This window comes from Canis lupus, chromosome 25 (assembly GCF_011100685.1).
Source record: "Canis lupus familiaris isolate Mischka breed German Shepherd chromosome 25, alternate assembly UU_Cfam_GSD_1.0, whole genome shotgun sequence".
Classification (NCBI taxonomy): domain Eukaryota; kingdom Metazoa; phylum Chordata; class Mammalia; order Carnivora; family Canidae; genus Canis; species Canis lupus.
This window is the reverse complement of record NC_049246.1, coordinates 19,547,844-19,571,909: the sequence shown is the minus strand read 5'-3', so window position 1 is coordinate 19,571,909 and position 24,066 is coordinate 19,547,844. Positions and strand designations below refer to the sequence as shown.

Genomic DNA, 24,066 nt, shown 5'->3' with positions numbered 1-24,066 from the left:
GAGCTCTTAGAATGATGACAGCACTTATATTCTGGTTTTTTAGTATCTAAAATATGAGACTCCCATCCCCCAGTTGGGAGTGTTCGTGAAGTTGGTAGCACAAGTTCCGAATTTGGCATCTGTGTGGCACTCCATCATGTTCCAGGCAGCGGAAGTCTGTACCAGTGCCCAGTTTCCATTTTATTTGGTTATCAGTCAGAAGTGCCTAAGTTGATGTTTACCTTAAGGAAAAGTGTCTCAGGGATATTTTCAGAACTTGCTGAGAACTGGAGTCGTCCCTAGGCATTTCTTTTCTTTAGAAGGGACCATAGTTGCAATGTTCTCTTTCAAAGCATAGATTGCATCCTAAGATAACAAAGTCGGCCCCTGAACCGAAGGAGGAAATGGTTCCCTGTGTATCCATTGTGTAGCAGCTCATAAAGATCTAATAGTGCGGTATGAACACGGCTGCGCCGGATGCCCGTGCTGCAACCTGAAGCACTCATGTCTGCCCGCAACTTCATGTTCCTATCTGGACTCATTTTTCAAGTGTTGGGGAGCACTGCCAGGAGTTCCTACCAGCTGATACTGAGTTAAAGAATATGTAGGTGGAAGCCATGCTTTCTTTCTGGGAGGAGGTGGCCATTGGTTGGAGACATGGCAGCAAGCATTCATAAAAGCAAGTAATGACTCACCAGTCGGTGAGTAATTGGATGAGTTCCTTTTTTTTTTTTTTAAGATTATTTTAGAGAGAGAGAGAGAGAGAGAGAACAAGAGCGGGAGGGGCTGAGGGAAAGAGAATCCCAAGTAGACTCTGTGCTGAGCACCAAGCCCAACATGGGGCTTGATCTCATGATTCTGAGGTTGCAACCAGAGCTGAAATCAAGAGTCAGACGCTTAACCAACTGAGTGAGCCACCCAGGCGTCCTGGAGTGAGTTCCTTCTTAAAATCAGTTTCCTGAAACTCCAAGAGAAGTGGTCATCTGCTTTTATTATCTACCATTCTTGTCTTCATCTGGTAAAAGCAGTTTATCGTTTCCTTTACAGGTCAGTGTCTACTCTATTCCTTGTGGGTCTACCAGATATAATCCTCCAACCTTTGGAGGGTCACAGGGTGAGCATGTGACCTAGGACTAGCAAATCATTGTTGGCTTCACCAAATCATTCAAGGTTAAATGTATGATCCAGGTCAGACTGGGCCAATCAGGATTTCTCACACTGAAGACAAGAAGGACCTATATGTCTCTCTGTCCTTTGATGGCTAACTAGAAGGACAGGATCCCTCAGAGGTGCTGGCTGCCGTGGAAGAGACTATAAAAAGGAAGCCAATACATTAAAAAAAAAAAAAAAAAAAAAAAGCCATTGTTGAGAAATAAAAGACAACAGAGGTAACCTGGGATGCTATCTTAGCACTAGATCCGGATAGCTCTCAGATCAGTTTTATTTCTGAATTCCATGTACAAAAGTAACTGGTCCTCTCCGTTTTTTGGGGGGTTTTGTTTTGTTTTGTTTTTTTTGCTTAAGTTAGTTCAAATGTTCTCTAACACTTCAAAAAAAGTAGCCTTGGAGACCGACCAGTCACTAATCCAATTTCCTTATTTTACAGATAAGGAAATAGAAACATAGACTAACTACACAAAATTATCAGCTGGTCAATGCCCAAGGCCTGACAAGAGCATCTTGCCTATGAGAATAATATTAAAAATTAATAGCAGGGCACCTGCGTGGCTCAGTGGGATAAGCATCTGACTCTTGATTTCAGCTCAGGTCATGATCTCAGTCAGAGTCCTGAGATGGAGCCACACATCCAGCTGCATGCTCAGCAGGGAGTCTGCATGAGATACTCTCTCTCCCTCTGTCCTACCCGCCCCCCTCTCAGATAGATAAAACCTTTAAAGAAAATTAATAGCACTACCTGAAGCTGATGAATCAGTAAATAATGACTACATATACTGTTTATAAAATTGTGAAAGAAACCATCAGAAGTCTAAAAACAAATGGCTAAAAAAAGTGTTGATCTCTGGAGAGTAAGACTAGAATGAGGTGGAGGCAGTCTTTTATTTTTGCATTTCATAGCCTCCTATACTAGTAGTTTGAGTATTTTTTAACCTTGTACATGTAAAAATACGTTTAAAATATAAAATTCTTAAGATATTCAAATTATAATCATATTAATTCTTAAAACATATCAAATTCCCAAAGCTTCTATTTTAAAGACAGTCACATGGTAAAAGACGATACAATGCTCTTGTCTTAATAATGAAAGATCCGAGAAGCAAGAGAACATCTATTCCATGTATCTGAAGTCTCCTGGGGAGGCCCTTGTCCAAAGACTTTAATCAATCATGACAACCACTACTACTATTGGTACCAAGAGCTTCATTACCACCACTGCTCCTACTGATCACAGAGAACTCTTGCTGAGCACTTGCTATGTACCAAACACTATGAGGAGTACTTAATCTATACCAACGATACTGAATCTTTATAAAAGCCTAAGGAGATAAGACCTCACTTATCTCCATTTTACAGATGAGGAAACTGAGGCACAAAGTTAAAAAGTAAGTTGCTCAAAGTTACACAGCTGGAAAGTAGTGCCAATGGGCTTACACTGAGGTGGTGTGGCTCATGAGTCTACTGTTATGGTATCTCTCATCAAGGCAGCAGGACTTATCTAATACTGCAAGTGCACTATGATCCTTTCAGCCACAGGGGACCTTTGTAATGTGGGTTCCACCCAAAACTGGCTCTATCACTCCCATCCCTTTGTTTCTTTGTTACTGGGATAACAACATTGCAATGGAGCCTAAAACAGCTACCCAGAGAGACAACTTGGCTCTGACTAGAAGACATTCCACATGTACAATTTTAGATAGGGAATGCTTTATGTCTCATATGCTATGCTTTGCAGACTTTTATTTCTTGGGGAAATTGCCACTGGGCTACTCAGTGCTTTCCCCAGCAGAAGTAACTATGCCACAAATTATTTGTATGGCCTTGACTAAAATGGGTCTAAATTTCTTCTTATCTGTGAAATAGAAAGTTGGACTATTTTAAAATAGTCCCTTAAAAATATATATTTTCAAGTTCTTCCAAGCTATAAAATCCACAATCTCATCTTTGAAGATTGGACATGTGCATATTAATTTGTTGTGTTACTGCATCTTTGAAGAGATTGCATCACTAAATATGCTGGAATTAAAAAAAAAATATGGTATCCTTCACACACTGATGAACAACAGTTATAAAGATGACTTTTTTAGATTTCTGTTAACATAAACTCATCGGGCAGCCCTGGTGGCTCAGCGGTTTAGTGCCACCTTCAGCCCAGGACGTGATCCTGGAGACCTGGGATCGAGTCCCACATCAGGCTCCCTGCATGGAGCCTGCTTCTCCCTCTGCCTGTGTCTCTGCTTCTCTCTTTCTTTGTGTTTCTCATGAATAAATAAATAAATAAAAATCTTTTAAAAAATAAATTATAGAAGCCCATCGATGAAGAGGTAAACATTTCTGAATAAGTAAGCTGCCAATAACATTTTCTACATATTTCAATCTCCCAAGGGTAAATAAATGAGAGGAACGCACAGTTGGACCCCAGTACTCAAAGAGTAATAGATACTCACTTAAAGGCTGACTGCTGCTAGTTTCAATGTTAATGATGGAGATATTCAAGCTCAGGGTTCCACAGTGTGCCTGCACACATTGCCTGATCACCAGGCACCAATTCCAACCTTTCATCCGAAGAGGGAAAAGGTTCTTGAAACAACTCAAAAATGCATTTTGGCAAACTCAAGATATGTAGCTTAGCAGCATGCACTCAGAGACTTGTGACCCATGGAAAAGAACTGTTAAATTTTAAATGGCTTTGACCTTTCTTAGCTTATGGCCAACTGACCTTGACATTCCTTAGAGGCCAAGGGATGAGCTGCAGTAATGACAATGCTGACTGACCTTCCCCCTCAGGATGCAGATCCATTCCTGGCAGCAGTAAATGAAGTTTATCCAAATGTGTCTTGGGAAGGACCATAATAAATGAGGTTCCCTCCCTGAGAAATGACTAAAACCATTAAAATAATTCTTAGATAAAACAGCCCAATTAATTAATGTAATTACTCTTAAGAAAAAAATGAGAGAACTCTATGATAGTTACACAAAGCTTCAATGTGGTTATATATGACTGTGTATAGTCAAGAGGCATTTACTGACCATTCTATTAAAAGGAGTATTCTCTAACATGATATTCATGACATCACAATATGATAAAAGCCCTGCAACATCTTGAAATGCCTTTTGAAAGAAAACTTTTTATAGTATATTCAGCTACAGTTTTGAACTTGTTTCACTATACTTCATTAATCGTTTCCAAAACATATAAATAATGAGGTTTGCTGTACACTACACTGGGTTTATGATTAGATTTTAAATTTTTATATATTAGGTGGCCCTTCATTGAGTGAAATCATATATGCCCCTGGATAGGCTTATTCTTTTTAAAATTTAAAACAAATAATGGAAAAAGCTACTTGAGTATAAAATATCTGTATGATGATGTAAACAGGAGATTCACAGAATGACAGATGGAAGGAACCTGGATCATCTTGTATGGCAGAGTATCTCGCAGGAGACCACTGACAGAGCTTCAATTAATAACAAGGTTTTTTGCTTTTAGCCCCTTCAAGTGAAGATACCAAGATATAAACTTCTCTCACTAAAAGGCTTTCATTAACAAACCAAAAAGTCCTTTCTATAAGAATACAGCTAAGTAGTCCAAAGACCAAAAGAAAAATATGCTGTAAATCAGACAGGTTCCGACAAGGGCTCTTCCTTCCCAGAAGAAGAAAGGGTGTCCCCTTGCTTAGGAATCATGCAGAGCTGTTTGTCTAATGGTGTTATGTCCTAATACAGCCCACACATTCGTGGGTGTGTATGTGTGCAGAGACCCATGCATCTGACTAGATACAGTATCAGCATAATGCACATTTTCAAGTTTAAATATGATAATAAAATTATTGTCTAAGGACTATAGTCCTTAGTCCTTATAATAAAAATTATAGAATAATTATACTTTTATTCCTAACTTGACCTTCCAAGTATGATCTTCTGTCTTAATGGTGGCCACCAGTAAAGAAAAGCATGTCTGTAATCTCAGAACAAAGAGTTCATACCAGGGAAACAAAATTAGTATGAATTTTTGTTGTTAATGCCTTCTAAGTAAGATGGGATTAATGTGATAAGGATAGAATAAATAAGAGTTATGAATTTATTAGCGATTTTTTTTTCTGGCTGTGGACATTTCTTGGTCTCTAAAATATATGAGTAAATCGAAGATCCACAGAATTTACAAAAATGTCAACATGAGCCAGAGGACATTAGTCACTTATGGTTTATCACACACACACACACACACACACACACACACACACACTCCTTTAAAGAGGGTTATACTATCATATCCCTTAGGTAAGCTCCCCCTTGGAAGGCAATGGGGCAGCAGGAGGTCACTCCTTACCTAAGCGATATGGAAAAGCTCCTCTGCATGGTGCTTTCCCTAAAGTATTTGGTATTTGCAAATTTATCCATAACCTTTCATTTCCAGTGAAGTTTTAGTATCCCCACCTTCTCCTGGAGACGGAAAGTTTGTCTTTATAACCTCTTTTCATTCACCTGGTCTAATAATACTCAGTTTAAATTTACCCTGATAAATACCCTGTAACATTTTTAGTTTCTTGCCCATAAACAAAATACTGCCACCAAGTTTTGATTATGGAATTGGCTGGAAAAACAAGGCACTGGCATAATCTTTTTGACCAACAGAATTTAACTTTTTTTTTTTGGCTTAGAGAATTAAAGCACAAGGATAATGATAGCTTCTGAAAATCAGCATAGTAGTCCTAATGAAACCTTTTCTTTTTAAAATTGAACTTGTAATTATAACCAGTAACTGCAGACATTTCTATACAATATTCCTTTTTATCTCTTTTGGAATTAAAGTCTTTATATTAGAGTGCACATGACAAAAATGCAAAAACAAATCCTATTTGATTTCCATATGCAGAGAAGAAAAGAACCTTGACCCACAACTCAAAACTATATATAAAAAAGTGATTTATATGACTCTTTAAGTTGACTACAAACCAAAACTACAAAATTTTAAGAACACATAGGAAAATCTCTGCTACCATACGTAAGGCAAAGATTTCTTAGGTATGACACCAAAAGCATGATCCATAAAAGAAAAAAAAAAAACTGCTAAATTGGACTTCATTCAAATTAAAAATTCATACTCTCCAAAAAGTAAAAAATAGAAAAAGGACACCATGACAAGTATGTTTACTCCATACTTTCTTCCTCCTAATCCAATCTCCAGTCCCAGCATTAACTAAACACTGTTCATCATTCCTTGTGTTCCCTCCCATGCAAGGCCATATTTGTAAAAACATGTGGTATATACTATACGGTAGTTCTATTGCTATTTATAACAAGATTTTTTTAAAACACAAAACTTTCATATTCAACACATTTATTAGATTATTCACTTAGTCCCATACTCTTGACAACATTCACTGGTCATACATAAATAATTGAGACTAAATTCTTTGGAAATAATTAGTTTTGAAGTTTACTTGAGGAAATATGGAAAAGAAACAGATAAAATGTGTTTGCCTCAGTTAAAACAAACATAAAAATCTTTCCTAAATTATCAGCCTTTCTGTGTATCATTTAGGCCATACTTCATACTTTAGCTATGTCAGCTGTCATATCCTGGGGGAGAGATATTGTCATCTGGGACCTGGTCCTCAACTACTATTTGATGTACATAGAAACCAGATTCTTCAGTTGCTTCCATTTCTTTGGGTTTTGGTGTTTCTCAATAATGAAATTCTTTTTTAAAGAAAAATAAGAATCTCTTGAGTCACTTTGATAATTAGAGGAAGTATTTGCCCATGCCGAACTAAAAACATTTTTCACACTTCACAGCCCAATTTGCTTCCTCAATGACTCATGTAATACCCAAGTGAGCAAGAATAGGACTCCCACCTCGCTCTATTTCATGATCCTGTTTTATTTCTTCACAGCATCTACCACGAAATTACTGCATTTATGTATCTCTTTTTATGCTTTCCACCTAAACGCCCAGCCCTCCAGCCCACCCCTACTCCATCTCTGGGAGGTCAGTGCCCTAAGGGAAAGGACTTTTTCTGTCCAGTGATACAGAGCAATGGTTCAGGATGTGAGGTAGGCCTGACACACAGTAGGTGCTCAACAGATACTTCTCCACTGAACAAGCTCCATTTCTACTACCAGGTTTAGCTCTTATTCCTGTCATATGGTTTCCAAATTCATCTCCAGCTGTGGGAAGAGAGAGATGACCATTTGGAATACTTATCATTGTTTCTGCTACAATGACTTATTTAGGTATAAAGGTTTGTGTATACCTAATTTATATATGCTAGACCTGTGCTGTCCAAATATAGCAGCCACTAGCCACATGTGGCTGTTGAACACTTGTAGTGTGACTGGTCCAAACTGAGATGTACTATACGTTTAAAAAACACACCAGATTTTGACAATTTAGTTCAAAAAGAAAAGTGTAAAATGATCTAATTAACATGTTTATATTACTTACATATTGAAACAATATTTTTAATAAATGGGTTAAGTGAAATATATTAAAATTAACTTCATTTCTATCTTTTTTCTTTTTAACATGACTACCAATAAACTAAAACTGCATGTGTGGCCTGTATCTATAGTTCATACTATATTGCTACTGGCGCTCCCCACAGGCCTGGTTCTAAAACTACTTCTCACAAGAAGAATCTGAAGAGGAATCATACTGCAGAGCATTAGAATCTGAGGCCTTGGTCTCTATGGGGCCAATTATGGGAGGGTAGTAATGGATTTATCCATGGTAGTGGCAAAAAGCAGTCCTCCAAATTCTTATTCATTTTTTCTAATACATTTACTGGTTCCTTAGCAAGTGATACCAAATTTTTCTAAGATTATGTTTCTCAAACTGTTCTGCTCTTCTAAGACATTCACAAAGGTAGGCTTGTTTGGGGCACCCTCAGTGCTATTCATCATGATGGGCGAGAGCACCCCACCATCTATGACAGGGCATTCTCCTTCAGGTGGTAAGAGGAGACTCCAGCCACACGGATGTTCACACTTCCCGCTGCAAGGAGCAGATTATCGACCAGTCACAGGGAAGAAGCTGTGAGGTAAAAGGCAGAGACAGCAGGCTTTGGGGTGGAGATGAATTTGAATTGTTTCTCCTAAGAAAGCCTTGGGTCCAAAGCCTTGGATCATGAAATAGAGCAAAAGCATAATGATATAACATGTTAATGGAAGAGGGAACAACCAAGTTATAAAGCTGAGGTTTTAGGTTTAAACAAGGCTGTAGATTTTTTTTCCTCCAGTTTATAAAAATGTTTAAATAAGAGCCTTAATGCCAAAGTTCAAAAACAATAGTCTACTATCATAAAATGCACACCCTATGAGTAAACTGAGTGGGTGGGAGAGAATTTAGATTGAAAATGGCCAGACAGTGGGCAGAACACGGCTCTCCAACATGTATTATGTTACTTCTAAAAGACTACAGTCACTTGCTATTGTCTTCTTGTTAAAGTCCATTCTGAAAAGTTAACAGTCTTCTCAACCATGGTATTATCACTAAGAATCTTTTGATTCCCAAAAACAGCATCTCACAGAAAAGCTGCCAAGTCAAAGAGAGATCACAACAGATACTTTCTCCATCCTCAAAGAAGATAAAATGTCAATGAAAGTATTGTTTATGCTTGATCAAGCTTTATAAAAACAAGATGCCTGGAAAAACATCTTATAGTACACTGATGAGTATATAACCTAAAAAAAAAAAAAAAAAGCCTTCTGGTATTACTGAGTTTGGCTAAATATAGTTAGCAGCCCTCATGCTTCGTGGCACATTTTCCCCTGGAATTCAGCTAATATAAATAAAACAAACGGAGGGAACCTGGCCCCCCTCCATGAACATTACATCATTCTTCCTTATTAGGAAAACTTCTTCAAACCTGACATTTTGCTGTAAACAATCAGTGTTTAATTCTCAATGAGCAACTCTAGATGGAGAACCACTCTAACCAGAGAGCTGTTATATGTCAGGAGAAATGTGGGTGACATATAGGCTCATTCTAACAATGGTATTTTAATTCTCTAAACAGTAGCACCATTATGGAAAGCATTTTAATGAGGAACATTTAATGTTTCAAGAAGAAGATACATTTAAGAAAGCATATTTCATATTCCTCAAATTTTTGCTTTCTATATATTTTGATATATGCATTACGTTGTGGTGAACAGAGAGAGAAGTCAGAAATTCTTAGATTCTTGATTTATCACAATTAGTTAGAAGCCATCTTGTAGGTTTACCATGTAGGTTTACCACAATATGGGTTCTAACCAAAGATTTTCATATCTGATTGATCTTACAATGATGATGTGAAGAAGAAAGACCTCCCTTCTCTTCTCTTAAAACATCCCTCAGTATGATGTTTACCATGTTACACAACTTTGGATTATATTTTTGGTCTGACACATTACTATACTAACATGATAACCTAGCAACAACAGCAAAAATGAACAAATTGGACTCTATTAAACTAAAAAGCTTTGGTAGCAAAGGAAACTGTCAATGAGATGAAAAGAAGTGACCTGTGTGATACGAGAAAATATTTGCAAATCATGTATCTGATAAGGGGTTAATATCCAAACTAAAGAAAGAAATCATGCAAATCAATCACCCAAAATACAAATGATCTAATTAAAAATGACACAGGAACTAAATAGATATTTTCCAGAGGAAGACAGACAGACGGCCAACAGGTGCATGAAAAAGATGCTGAACCTGACTAATCATTAGGTAAATGCAAATCAAAACCACAAAGAGCTATCACCTCACACCTGTCAGGATGGCTATCATCAAAAACGTAAGAGACAACAAGTGTTGGTGAGGATGTGGAAAAAAAGGAACGTTGGTGCATTGCTGGTAGGAATGCAAATTGGTGCAGCCAAATAGGCCCTGTGTTCGGCCTTTATCGGCCCTCATGTTCATTGCAGTATCACTTACAATAGCCTAGACATGGAAACAACCTAAGTGTCCATCAATGGATGAATAAAGAAAAGAAGATGTGGTGTTTATATATTATATAAAATGGAATATTATTCAGCCACAAAAAAGTAAATGCTGTTATCTGTGATAACATGGATGGACTTTGAGGGCATTATGCTACGTGAAATAAGCCAGAGAAGACAAACACTGTATGATTTTATTTACATGTGGAATCTAAAAAAACTGGACTCATGGAAACAGCAGATTGGTGGTTGCTAAAGGTAGGAGTGGGGGATGTGTAAAGGAAGGGTGCAAATTTTCAGTTAGAAATAAATTTAGAGATATAAGATACAGCATGGTGACTACAGTTAATAGTACTGTATTGTAGATTTCAAAGTTGCTAAGAGAAAAGATCTTATAAAAGTTTTTATCACAAGAAAATGTAACCATGTAAGCTGATAGATGTTAACTAAACTAACTGGGGAAATCATTTTGTAATACTACATGTATCAATTCATTATATTGTATACCTTAAACTAATATAATGCAGTATGTCAATTATATCTCAATAAAACTGGAAAAGAAATTATATTTTAATATGTTATATAATAACATAGATTTGTGTTTTGCAAAAACACAAACCATGTCTACTGATCTTCTTGGTATAAAATGTAAGATTTATGAACATGTGTAAAATAAACTCAATCAGAGCAAACCCTTTCCTTAATTACTTTTTCTATGAATATGGATTATTCACCATTTTGCTGATTCTCCCTGATATTTGACCTTCCTTTATTCTTTTTTTTTTTAAGATTTATTTATTTATTAATTGGGTGGGGGGGAGGCAGAGACACGGGCAGAGGGAGAAGCAGGCTCCTTGCAAGCAAGCCCAATGTGGGACTCGATCCTGGGTCTCCAGGATCATGCTCTGGGCTGAAGGCGGCACTAAACTGCTGAGCCACCTGGGCTGCCCGACCTTCCGTTATTCTTGATGTAAGGACTATTTTTATGAGAAATAAGAGTTGAGAAAAAAGTTCTAAATCTAAAGTCCACAATGGTGCAATGAGGCTGACAAAGCTGATATTACAGTGTAAAATGATTAATTTATAAATAAACCACCCTGAGATGCAACAGATCATGAGAGTAATGTGCTAAAGTGAACACGGAACCTTCTTTTATAGGGTGCTACTTTTGGCAGGCAGTAAATAACAAACCGCTCACTTCTTTTTCATTTTCCCTTTGGTTCATTAACCGATTCCGATTCATCACATATTCATGGAAATGTGGAGGGTGAGGAATGGCTTTCAGAGGTGTTATAGAGAGAAAGCAGGCTGGCCTGGAACAGAGGGGAGGATGGTTTGAATACTTCCAAGGTTATACTCCTAAATCTAGCCCTATGACAGGACTTTTTTAACTTTTATTTTTTCAAAGTTAGGAAAAACAAGTACACCTGAATCTCTTGTGATCCATAAAATTTAACTTGAACTGAGGATGGTCCTCTTTGTTTCCCAGCACCAGCAGACTGGGAAACAGATTCCACTTAAGAACTCAAAGAACTTTCCAGTCTAACAGGCCCTGCTGTATTCTGGGAGTTTTATCCACACACTTCTTTCTGTTTTAGGAATTAGAGGTAGTGGTATAATTCTCAGGAGTGTAGACTCTGGAGTTAAATCGCCTGTATTTAAGCTAGCAGCTGAGTGTTCCTGATCACGTAACCTTTCTGAGCCTGTTTCCTCTTCCTCATATGGAGGAACGATCTCTGAGCCTATGAAGATCGAATGACTTATTACACATGAAGTATTTAGAGCAAAGCTTGAGCAAACCTTCAATAACTGTTAGTAGTTTTCAGGATGATCATATAATTTAGTGTCCAAGTGTGAACCCTTGACTCTCAGACAAGTAAACTGACAGCCCTGAGAAAAATGGAACTTGTAGTCATCCCACTAATATTCTATCATGTGAAGGTCACACAATAATTTGTAAATTTAACAAAAATTTGTGCATCAATGGGTACTAGAGAGTACAGGATTAGATGGAATAGAAATACCTTAAGGGGTGCCTGGCTAGCATAGTAAATTAAGTGGCAGACTCTTGGTTTCAGCTCAGGTCATAATCTAGGGGTTGTGAGATCAAGCCCGACACCCCCGACAAGCCCCACGTTGGGCTCTGCACTCAGTGCAGTCTCCTTAAGACTTTCTTCCTCTCCCTCTGCCTCTCCTCAATGCCCTCTAAGTAAAAAATAAATCTTTAAAAAACTGTTTTTAATTACATTTACTAATTTTTATTAAGGCATTCTATTTTGGGGCAGCCCCGGTGGCTTAGCAGTTTAGCGCCGCCTTCAGCCCAGGGCATGATCCTGGAGACCTGGGATCAAGTCCCATGTCGGGCTCCCTGCATGGAGCCTGCTTCTCCCTCTGCCTGTGTCTCTGCCTCTCTCTCTAGCTGTGTCTCTCATGAGTAAATAAATAAAATCTTAAAAAAAAAAAGGCATTCTATTTTTCCCAAAGATTGAATGATATAATTATTTTAGAGACGGGAAAGGGAGAAAGGGAGAGAACGCATACGTGCGAGAGGGGCAGAGGGAGAAAGAGAATATCAAACAGACTCCCCAATGAGCATGCAGCCTGACACAGGGCTTGATCCGAAGACCCTGAGATCCTGACCTAAGCCATAATCAAGAGTCAGACGCTCAACAGACAGAACTACCCAGGTATCCCATATCCCAAATATATTGTAAAGTTGAGTTTAAATCATTTCAGCAATGTTTTCATTCTTCCGCAGAGCCCCAGAGACATCAGAGAATCTGGCAGTAGGGGAAGAGAGTAACACTGAGTAAAAAGGTAAACGACAGTGTGATTGCTCTACCATGGGTCCCATCTCTGCTCAGCACAGACAGATTCAACTGCGGTTCCACAAGTAAGTGGGCTGCTTCCCTCCTGACCTAGGAACTGCCCCCCAGTACACTGTCATCGTAGAGACAGAGAAAACACATCCGTTAAATATGAGCTTTAGTGGAAAAAATTCAGCTGGCATTCTCTTTTGCTTTCTGTCGTCTTGTTTTAATAGCACTCTTATGTAAGTTCTTTACTATATATAGTTGAGAATGGGGAGCTGTGATCTGACCTGTTCAGAGGCAAGCAGACTTGGGCCATTTCCTTCCACCTGGTGCCCAAAGGCAGCTCTGGAGGTCCAACCAGAGCGGCCAGGACGCAGAAGCCCATGCTCCTTTAGATGCTCAGATGGCTGTGCTGCTATCTCCCCCTGGAGCTTCAGCCTCCCCACCTATACAATTGGCACAAGGCCTCATTCTGACCTAACACGCTGGGGGTGCCTGCAGAGCCTGTGGAACCTCAGAGAACATCTGGGAAACACTTTTCTAGCTTAGTCAGCAATGTGTATTTTTTTCCCCCTGTATGTCCTTCCAAGATTTACGCAAAAGCTAGAATTCTGACTTTTTAGTCTTCGGCTTCTGGACCATCCTACCATCCCTACCAGTCTGTCTGAGTAAGAAAACTGTTGGTTCATTTATTGTCTGTTTCTTCCAGAAGGCTGCCATCTCTGTAAGGGCAGAGTCCCCATCTATTATACTCCCCAATGTATTTTCTAAAGCTTAGCACAGTACATGAGTGAACCTATGAATCAGTGAATAGGAAGAGGCAGCAGTATCTAACATTTACTGGAATCTTCATGCCAGAGCCCATCCGCTCTGTATGTACGCCTCCTCTGTCTCTCACATACCTATGTCTTCTCTCTAGTACCTACTAGCTGTAGGACCTAGGACAACTTAATCAACCTTTCTGTACCTCGGTTTTCTCATCCATGTAATAGGATCATAACAGGACTCAAGCAATAAGGCCACTTTATTTTTTTTTTTAAGATTTTATTTATTTATTCATGGCAGACACAGAGAGAGAGAGGCAGAGAGACAGGCAGAGGGAGAAGCAGGCTCCATGCAGGGAGCCCGATGTGGGACTCGATCCTGGGTCTCCAGGATCACACCCCGGGCCAAAGGTGGCACTAAACCACTGGGCCACCGGGGCTGCCCAATAAGGCCACTTTAGAGATGACATGAGACCCATGCTTGGCACAGAGGTGTGCTCTGCCAGTTGTTGTGCTAATCCTCTCCTCCTCATGAGTAAACAGCACCATCTCTGGGCCAGTGTCATGAAAGTCAGAATCCCAGGATTCATCCCTACCTGCTTCTCACCTACCATGTCTAACCCACCACCACCAAGTCTCGCCTTCCCCTCTCCTAACATCTCCCATGCACTGTTCTCTTTCTGCAGCCCTGAGATTTTTTTTTTCAAGCCGCACATCTAGTTTTCTGACTCTTTTACTTACTGGGCTCCCAGGAGCTATGTTTGCTCTTGGGATGAATTCTAAGTCCTCAAACAGGGCCCAGGAGGCCTGGTTGTCTGGCTCTAGCCTCTTCTCATCTCCTCCATTCTTGGGAGTTTTCATTCTTGGAGTTTTCAGCCCTACCCGTCCACATGCATTCCTCCTGCTTTGATGCGTATCCTGTACTACACTCATCCTTCAGACGTCCGTTCCAACATCTCTTGCTGGGGAAAGGCCCCTTCCTCAGGCCTCCAAACTGGACCAAGTGCTTTGGTCTCCTGCCCTCAGAGGTCTGGGCACATTGTTCTCCACACCTGCCCCGCAAGCACACTCTGCACATCTTTCATCTAGTCTGATGGTCCCCCCTTCCCAGGCTCCCTGGGCCTCTCCCAGCTTCAGTAAAATGAGAGCCAGTAGGCAGCATGCTAACAGAAAGCAAAGACAGCTGCTCTAGAGAACACCCTGGGATCTGGTGTGGCCTTCTCCCAATGCAGTCCTTTCTGGACTTCATTCTGGTCATCCATAAAATAACCTGTACCAGACATTTAAGGCCAAAATTTCTATTAAAAATAATTTCTGTACATACATGAGAAAAGCTAACAATTACGCTACATAAAAAACAGTTACTCCGTGAGATGCTCACGTTAAGTTCCCCAGATGCCACTATCTCAGCTCTCGTTTTTCTACCATTAATTAGCTGGCTGTGTGGGCTCCACAAAACACTGTGGTCTTTTCTCTTTTTTCTCAAAAGACCAGAATTGTGAAAACTGATTTTATGAATCCTAAAAAGTAAACAACATTTTTTCCAGAGTGTAGCAGTGAGTGAACGTTAATATTACTAAAAACAACTGAGGCAAAAGAAAAGGCAGTTCTAGTTCAAAGTCCTACTTTGAGGACTATATCAGTGCATCAAACATACATATTCCAAATATGGTATAGAATATCTAAACCCGGAAAGCACTAGAGGGACTCAGGAGAAATACTGGCCACTTAATTCACCTACAAGTCACACACTAAATAAAATTATAGAGGCTCAAGGCAAAACTTAACGCCCCCTGGAAAATAACCCTAACCCCAAGCTTAATGAGCAGCTACAAATTTCTCCTGCCTACTAGTGATTTGGGGGATGGCCCCTTTAGTTGTCATTCTGCCTTCTTGCCCATGAGCTTTTCCCACATGCTGGCACCAGGCTCAGTGCTGACCATCTAATGAGGGACAGAAACAGACACAGCGCTGGCCTTCACTGAAGCTACAGGAAGCTGGTGAGCACAGTGTAACCTAAAACAGTGGTCAGCTGCATGAAAGCAGTGTAATTCATATAGATGGGTATAGTCTGTGTTTCCTCACTACACAGTATATTTAGCTCCAAATTGCTGCAGCACGGTATGTCTGACGCAAGTACCTTAGGCATTCCCAGGCAGGTGGCCTGGGGAATTGCACCAGCCTTGCAGGGCACTTTCTGTCTATCTAACTCTGGAGGGCAGGTGATTTCCAAATTAACCACAATGTCAGCAAGAGCTAGACTCTGCCCATAAAGTGTGTATTGGCTTTGCAAGACCTTGCTCTGCTCTGAGCAGCAATTGCCCCCATCTTTCAGGAGACCAGGGCACGTTTCCAGGAGACATGAAATGTGGTGAAGGGCTCCACATCGATTATGTTGCTAGACAGGGCTACCATTTAGATTTCCATTGGTGTCACCTATGTGCTTCTCCAATGGGCATGAAGGAGTCATAGCTGGCTTTTTTTAAATTTTTTAACATCTAGCATTAATGGCTTTTGATAAATTACTTATTAAAGTGCTAAGGTATAAGCCTTTCAACAGAAATGGGCTCTGGAGGAAAACCAAAAAAAATCCACAGAGATCTTTCAATTCAATTCATGAGACTGCACAATTGTCCTTGTTAACAGTTTTGCCCTGCTACATTCTCCTATTTTACATATGCAGGTTACTTGTTTTGTTTTTAAAGTAGGCTCCAGGGACGCCGGGGTGGCTCAGTGGTTGAGTGTCTGCCTTTAGCTCAGGACCTGTTTCCAGGATCCAGGATCAAGTCCCACATTAGGCTCCTTGCAGGGAGCCTGCTTCTCCCTCTGCCTATGTCTCTGCCTCTCTTTCATGAATGAAAGAAATCTTTAAAAAATCTTTTAAAGAATGAAATCTTAAAAAAAAAAAAAAAAAAAAAAAAAAAAGGAGGCTCCATGCCCAACGTGGGACTTGAACTCAAGACCTTGAGATCAAGAGTTGCCTGCTCTACCAACTGAACCAGCCAGGTGCTCGCATATGGTGACTTCTAATTTAGGGGAGTATGAGGGGAAAGACATATTCTGGAGATGGAGAAAGGTTAGCAGTCTCCAAAGTAGAGAATAAATGCTGCTGTGACTGGCAGGCTTGAGATACACAAGGAGGGAAGGAAGAGAGGGTGCGAAGGAGAGACACAGCAATGAGAGACTGCCCCTGGTAGGAGGTGGCGCATTCGCTGCTAGCCTGGCACACACCGCTATCCCCCCACCCCGGCCCCCACCTCTCCACCACACTTACTTCACAGCACATGTGTCTTGCTCGCCCACGGTCTGCCAGGTCCTGCAATTGCATCTGGGAACATTCCTGCTAAGCAGGAATTAAAGTGCTTATTTTGTACAACACTTGGCTACTTTTGAGCTACATCCAGGACAGCATAGTACAAACGACAAAATTCAAAACTATACCATTAGAAACCACATAAGTGACAAAGAGTCAACTTTCCCCATCGTGGACTGGATTTCCCAGCCTTTTCAAATAGCTATGGAATGTGAGCAACTGTCATCCTTTAGAGGACTTTCATAAGGAAGTTTAATACCGTAGGCCTAGATGTACCACATTAAAAACAAACCATCTTATGGTCAGGAAAATGTTTTCCTCCTTGGAATTCTTGGTGGGGAGAGAGAGGTGGCCAAAGGGAGAGTTTTGTTCCCTCCAGGAGCCAGGTGACAGCAGGAAAGCCTCTCACCTGGGAGGCCGGAAGGCTGCAGGCCTCACAAGCTACCCCACACTCAGGTTCCAGCAAATATACACATGTCAGGAGCTAGGCAAATTAAGTTTCCTGGCTCTGTGGTTAGACACAACTTTGTCTGCTTATCATGATAAGCAGATATCAAGCAGGATATCATGATATCCTCATTTCTTAGTATTCTTCAAGTATGAGGGAGGATTAAAGGGGCTTATTGCTTTTTAAAATTAAACAAATAGGGGCACCTGGGTGGCTCAGTCCATTAAGTGTCTACCTTCGGCTCAGGTCATGATCTCAGGATCCTTTTTTTTTTTTTAATTGTTTTAATATTTTATGTATTTATTCATGAGAGAGAGAGAGAGGCAGAGACACAGGCAGAGGGAGGAACAGGCTCAATGCAGGGAGCCCGATGTGGGACTGGATCCCGGGACTCCAGGATCACTCCCTGGGCCGAAGGCAAGCGCTAAACCACTGAGCCACCGGGCTGGAGCCACCGGGCTGCCCAGGATCCTCAGATCGAGCCCCACATCTGGCTCCTTGCTGAGCAGGGAGCCTGCTTCTCCCTCCCCTTCTGCCTACTGCTCCCCCACTTATGCTCTGTCAAATAAAATCTTAAATATTTTTAAAAATTAAATAAATGCATTGAACAACTGATCAAGAATTTATTGCATTTTATGACACCAAAGTTTAGCAAATTCATTCATAAGTGTACATAATAAAAGAGAATGAATGCCCCAGGATCTCTCTTTTAGTTGGGGGTTTGGGGTAATAAGATGGAATGGAACTGAGGGCTTAGTTCATACGGTATGCTTCTCTTATCATGTGCAGCGTGATCAATCAGCCCATGTGACCTGAACCTCACTACTGCTAGTTCCTTAACCTCGCCATGCCTCAGTGTTCCGTTCTTCCAGAATACTTACTACTGAGATTTCTTCTAAAGTTGAAGTGAGGGGCGCCCGGGTGGCTCTGTCATGATCTCAGGGTTGTGAGACTGGCTAGGGTGTGGAGCCTGATGAGATTCTTTCTCTCCTTCTCTCATCTGCCCCTCCCCCTCAGCCCTCCCAATCCTCCCCGCCACCCCCCCAACCCCCCCTGGCCCCCCCCCCCCCCCCCCCCCCCGCAGGCTCTCTCTCTTTAAAAAAAGTTTAAGTGAGGATCATGAATGGAAAAGTGTAATGCGGAACCTGGCTTTCACAAAATTTTAGTTTCTTTTCCTTTTCCTTCAATATTGGTAAAATATAAGTTTTAAGTTTGGTTTGTCCTGAAATGTCTTCTAAGGTCTCAGAATCTAGTAGAGAATTCAATTCAGACTTTAAGAGCAGGTATCAGGTTGTCTGCAGGTTTGTGGATGAATTCACCATTACTACAGAAACTGTCAGGGGCCAAGGTACACCGTCTCCTCCCTTCCCCTTTTCCTTGCATAGCTAAGGGCGCCAGGGCAGTAGAGATCACCTCAGAAGGTATACCTGTTCTCCGGCTAGAGTTCATACAATGAAGAAAATCTGATCTGGCTGCTTGAAAAGCAAACAACCAAACATCCCAAACACTTAATATAACCTTGAGTCTTCAAAAGAAAGGCTTGCACCACGGGCATGTAGAGGTCTGGAGCCCATTACAGCTCAGTTCTCCAGGGGCAGCTTATCTCCTCCTCTGACACTATCAGTTGCCAAGGAAAGATAAAGACAAAGTCAACTGCCTACCCAGTCAGAATGCAAAAGTGTTCAGGAATATTGCAGTAGGGGCTGGGCTGGGACTGGGAATGGAAAGAGAATGTTGCAACATGCTAGGACTAATTCATGCTCACGTGTAAGTGGCTCTCGTGCGGAGGACTGAATCCTATACTCTGCTTTAAGGAAAAAACTTTTTTAAAAAAGATTTTATTTATTTATTTATTCGAGAGAGAAAGAGAGAGAGAGAGAGAGGCAGAGGGAGAAGCAGGCTCCATGCAGGGAGCCCAACGTGGGACTGGATCCTGGATCCCCAGGATCAGGCCCTGGGCTGAAGTTGGTGCTAAACTGCTGAGCCACCCAGGCTGCCCAAGAAACATCTTACACCCCGCAGGAAGAGTTGCAAAATAATCCATCCCCTCTCTGCTGAGCGTAGTTAGTACTCTTACGTTGCCTTGTAAGGGAAATTTCATTTGTCTGCAGTGACCTTAGAAGTCAATCACACTCTGGGGGTGTCTGAGTGGCTCAGCTGGTTAAGCGTCTGCCCTTGACTCAGGTCATGGTCTCAGGGTCCTGGGAATCGAGCCCACATTGGGCTCCCTGCTCGGCAGAGAGCCTGCTTTTCCCTCTCTCCTCCCCGCCCCCACCCTCCACATCCCCTCCATGCTCTTTCTCAAATAAATAAAATCTTTTTTAAAAAAAGTTAATCACACTACAGAACACCGTGGAGAACAGATATCTTGAAATTATTTCTTTCCTGAAATAAGAGTTCTGAGAGGCTTTGACACTGATAAAGTTCAAAAATGAAACATAGTCATAGAGTTGAATCTTCTCATTACTTCGCTAAAGACTATGATTCAGGGTAATGATTCAGTGTGAAACACACTTTGTGAATCCGAGCCTTTTCTTTCTACTATTGAGGCAGAGAATAAAAGTATATTCTGCACCACAGGTCTGAACTCCACCAGTACTTAGAGCTCTGAACTCAAATTTTCGTAATCCTAAATCTGACCCAGACTTTTTGCTTTCAGTATTGTCTCTTTCATATACTGAGTGCTTACATTTTCTTCAAATTATTTTATCATCTGTAATGATATGAGAAGCCTTTTAATAGGAGAGGGAGAGTTAAAAGTGAGGTCCTGGGGGATCCCTGGGTGGCTCAGCGGTTTGGCGCCTGCCTTTGGCCCAGGGCGCGATCCTGGAGTCCCGGGCTCCCGGCATGGAGCCTGCTTCTCCCTCCTCCTGTGTCTCTGCCTCTCTCTCTATCTCTCTCTCTATCATAAATAAATAAATAAATAAATCTAAAAAAAAGGTGAGGTCCTTCTGTACAGGATACTTGCTGGGTTGAACAGCAGTGAATAATGATTCTTGCTCAGGAGCCCTGGTTTCTAGTCCCTGCCCACCACCAAAATAAGTACATTCAATCTCTAAGTTACACATATTTATAACTTTTGTTATTAGTCTTGGAACCCATCAAAGATAGGCCCTAAGAGGAGACAAAATGGCAGGCTCATAATCACATGAGGAACCGTGAATTTCAAGCATGAAGCTTGATTTCACTTTGATTTGCTTTCCCGTCTCCAGGGGGATGAGGAAGGCCAGCTACTTGCTTCTCCCTCAGCCACTATCTCAAGGGGCCCCTCTCTGTCACACAGCCCCTCTGGGCTCGGTTTCCTTACAAGTCAAATTAGTAGACTAGGCTATATTCTTGCTCTAAAATTCTAAGTCACTCTGTCATTGGGAAGTAAAAAATAATCCCGAATAACACTGATTAGGACACAGAAGATCAGGGTACCAGAGTTAGTTCTACTGCTACTTAGCTATCTCTTAATATTCTAGAGATTTCATTTTTTTCCCATTTCCCCAAAAGGAATACATATTCACTGTGGGAAATCCAAGTATAAGAAAGTAAGAGTATTTGGATAGTAAAATAAAAGTGAAAATTCTTCCCCATCATATAATCTTATTATAAACCTTTGTTAATATTTTAAAACTCTCTTTCCACAGCCTTTACAACGCAAATGTAAATACATATAAAACACATATATATGTTTATAATTTGGATTTTTGTTTGTTTTCACAAAAATTGGATCACGCGTATGCATTTTCCCTCAGGGATCTTTTATCTTTCAACAGCTTATCATGGATCTCCTTGCATGTCGGCACTCAGCTCTACTTCACACTTTTCAACTGCCTCACAGTATCCCACAGTACAGATACACCATTCATTATTAATGACAGACACGTTCTCTTCAAATGCTCATTAGTACAAATAGCTTAGCAATGAAGATCCTTGAACTGTTTGCATATTTGTTTGGAGTCTTCTGTGCGAAAAATTTCTAGAAATTGTCAGGTCAAAAGGTATGTGAATTTTACATTTTAATGATTACAGCCAAATTGTTCTCAAAAAGATCTTATGACTATCTTTATCTGAAAAAGGAAGAAAGAATAGATGATCTTTTACCAGTATTTTTCCAACTGAACTTTCAACTCAATTAAGAAGCTTTTAAAACCAGAATGGAAGATGGGGCAGCTCTGAGATCCAGTCTGCTTTTAGCTAGGCCACTAATTTCAAGCATTTCCTTCATTAGCAAGTATTAAAACTTTGTTTTGCTTTGGTCTTAGTTGCCATATTGATGTTTTTTCCCCTGGTAATATTGCTAACCATAAATAAAGGTCTACTGTGCGTAAGAAATTGACGTTTTGGCATTTGATGTATCAAAAAATCTTATTTAAGGGGCAACATATTTCTTTACCAGGACTGGTTCTCAAACTTTAGTAGGCACCAGAATTTTCTAGAAAGTTTGAAAAACCAGACAGCTGTCTGAATGACAATCAGTAACCCTAATTACTCTAATACATCTTCTTTCTGTTCCACTTCACTACCATAGGGGCTCTTTAACAGGTGACATGCAAGGAGCAAGCTGCAAATTCCATGAGGACTGTTCCCTAGAGTTACCTCTTACGCCCCAGGCCTACTCTCCTCACAGAACTGATACTTAAAATTCATGTAAGACAACTACAAAATAATTGCACCTCTTTCTCCCTCTTACAAAGGAAACCCTCTGTTGATCAAATCTGACTGGTATGGACACCGATGCCTTATATGTTATATAAGGCCTTAAGTTTAAGATAATCACCAGGTGCTTAGAGCCACTTATGCTACACACCTTAAATAGACAAATTTAGATCTCAATTTACCCCAGTTAGAAAAGCAAACATGAGAAAACAAATGACACGTGAACTTGGAACCTTCCCTTTGACCATGTGTAGTGGATTTACAGAGCACTTCCAATGTATTTTCTGTTCTAGATCTTAACATCTAAGAATGAAATAGTGAAGTGTGTAGAAGTGTAGAATTGAACAGATTTGTTCAAGAGAATATTTACATACTCCTGCCAGGAGAGTGAATTCTATTGGAGAGCGTTTATAGGAACTACTCTTTAAAGAGGGACAGAGCCAACTTTGTCAGCATGTGCTGTCAAACTAAAGGCTTTTGCATTAGGCAGTTGTGATATACCTGGTTCATGGCATGTGTTAAGCATGAAGTCATAGTATTAATAGTTGAGAGAAGATAATCTGGTAACAAACTGGCCAAATGGCCCATCAGGAAGGGAAAGAAGGAAAAGGAGTAAGAACAATGATCTTGGAACAACTAGTTGCTATCTCAAACTCCAGGAAGAGGGAGCCTCACTTATTCAGGCTACATGAATTTGGAATTTGTGATACCTCTGAAGTTTTTCACTAATACCTCTGAAGGGGGCTTCTTAAATTAGTGGTAGAAAGATCCGCAAAAGACCTGTGTAAGGCAAGGCTCCTCTCAAGTCCTTTGGAAAAATACATCACATTACTATTTAAAACCATGGCTCCACTTCCCACCAACAGTTGTCGAATCCTTTATATGAAGAAATCTTTGTTTTGTTTTTTAATTATGATTTTGGAGTCTCTTAAACTCATAACCACCTGTCTTATGGGTAATCAAAATCAGGTAACGTTACAAAATAGAACAAAGGGATCAGTAAGAAGTGATAAGGAGGTTCTACAATTCCTTTATAAAGTATCTAGAAAGATTTCTCAAGTTATATAGACATACAGGATATATTTTGATCAGTTGGCGAACATATCTCATGGAGAAAGCAATCTGTAGGTTTTTTGTGACACTTCAGGGTGACAAGCAAGGATACTCACAGGCTGGCAAGCCTTCCTCTGCTCTGTCTGTGCGGGATCCTCTGCACCCATGCAAGCGCCCACCACCCTTGAGACACACAATCTCTTTTCCACCTCTGAGTGTGGACGTGGAGTTGAGCTGCCTTTTCTACTTCTATCACACTTGACTGCTGTCAGGTGTCTTGGCTGTCTCCTGAGGCTTCCCCTGGCACCCCCCTGGCAGAACTGAGGCCCCTTCCTCTGAGGGCTCTGCATGTACTGATTTGCGTCCACTGTCCACTGCAGGCCTCGCCAATCCATCCTGCTGCTGAGCTCATCTCTCCCCTGATCTACAAGAGGGCCTGGCCAACATCTCCCGACTCATTCAGGGAACACGGGACATGTGGAGTTGGTGTTTTCTGAGTTAATGAACAACATGCTAGCTTTTTAAAGCATATGGAAAAATCTTAAAGTATGTCACACTCCAACAGTAACTTTTTAGTATTTATCAGGGGGTTGGCAGGTGAGATTTGCTGTAGGATGTTTTAGTTCAATTTCCCGTTGCACGATTTTTTTCACCTTATATATTCTAATAAATCTTTGATAAAATTAGACTCCTATGGGTTAAAGGATACGACAGCAATCACAGGGTCTTGTATATTGAGGGCATGTGGTTTTGAGCAGACACTAGGACAGAGGGAGAGAAACCCAGAGTGAGTGAGCTCTGTGTCACCTGACCACTCAGAGAAATGCTTCACCTTATCATGGCCGGGTTTTCCCTTCTCTAAAACAGAGGTACACACACACACACACACACACACACACACACACACACGGAAAATGTAGAAAATACAAATTATATATA

The 24,066-nt window shown here is 40.7% G+C and overlaps 1 protein-coding gene and 1 long non-coding RNA gene across 6 annotated transcripts in view; one reads left to right on the top strand and one right to left on the bottom strand.

Annotated features, from left to right (window-relative positions):
* Positions 1-24,066, bottom strand: part of PALLD (palladin, cytoskeletal associated protein) — a 421,753-nt gene that overhangs the window by 65,494 nt on the left and 332,193 nt on the right. The gene's annotated exons all lie outside the window — the stretch shown is intronic.
* The window catches only part of LOC119865927, an 80,502-nt gene continuing 69,285 nt past the window's right edge, over positions 12,850-24,066 (top strand). Inside the window, exon 1 of the long non-coding RNA XR_005378530.1 lies at positions 12,850-12,982. This is a non-coding gene — a long non-coding RNA (uncharacterized LOC119865927). The remainder of the gene's footprint in view (positions 12,983-24,066) is intronic.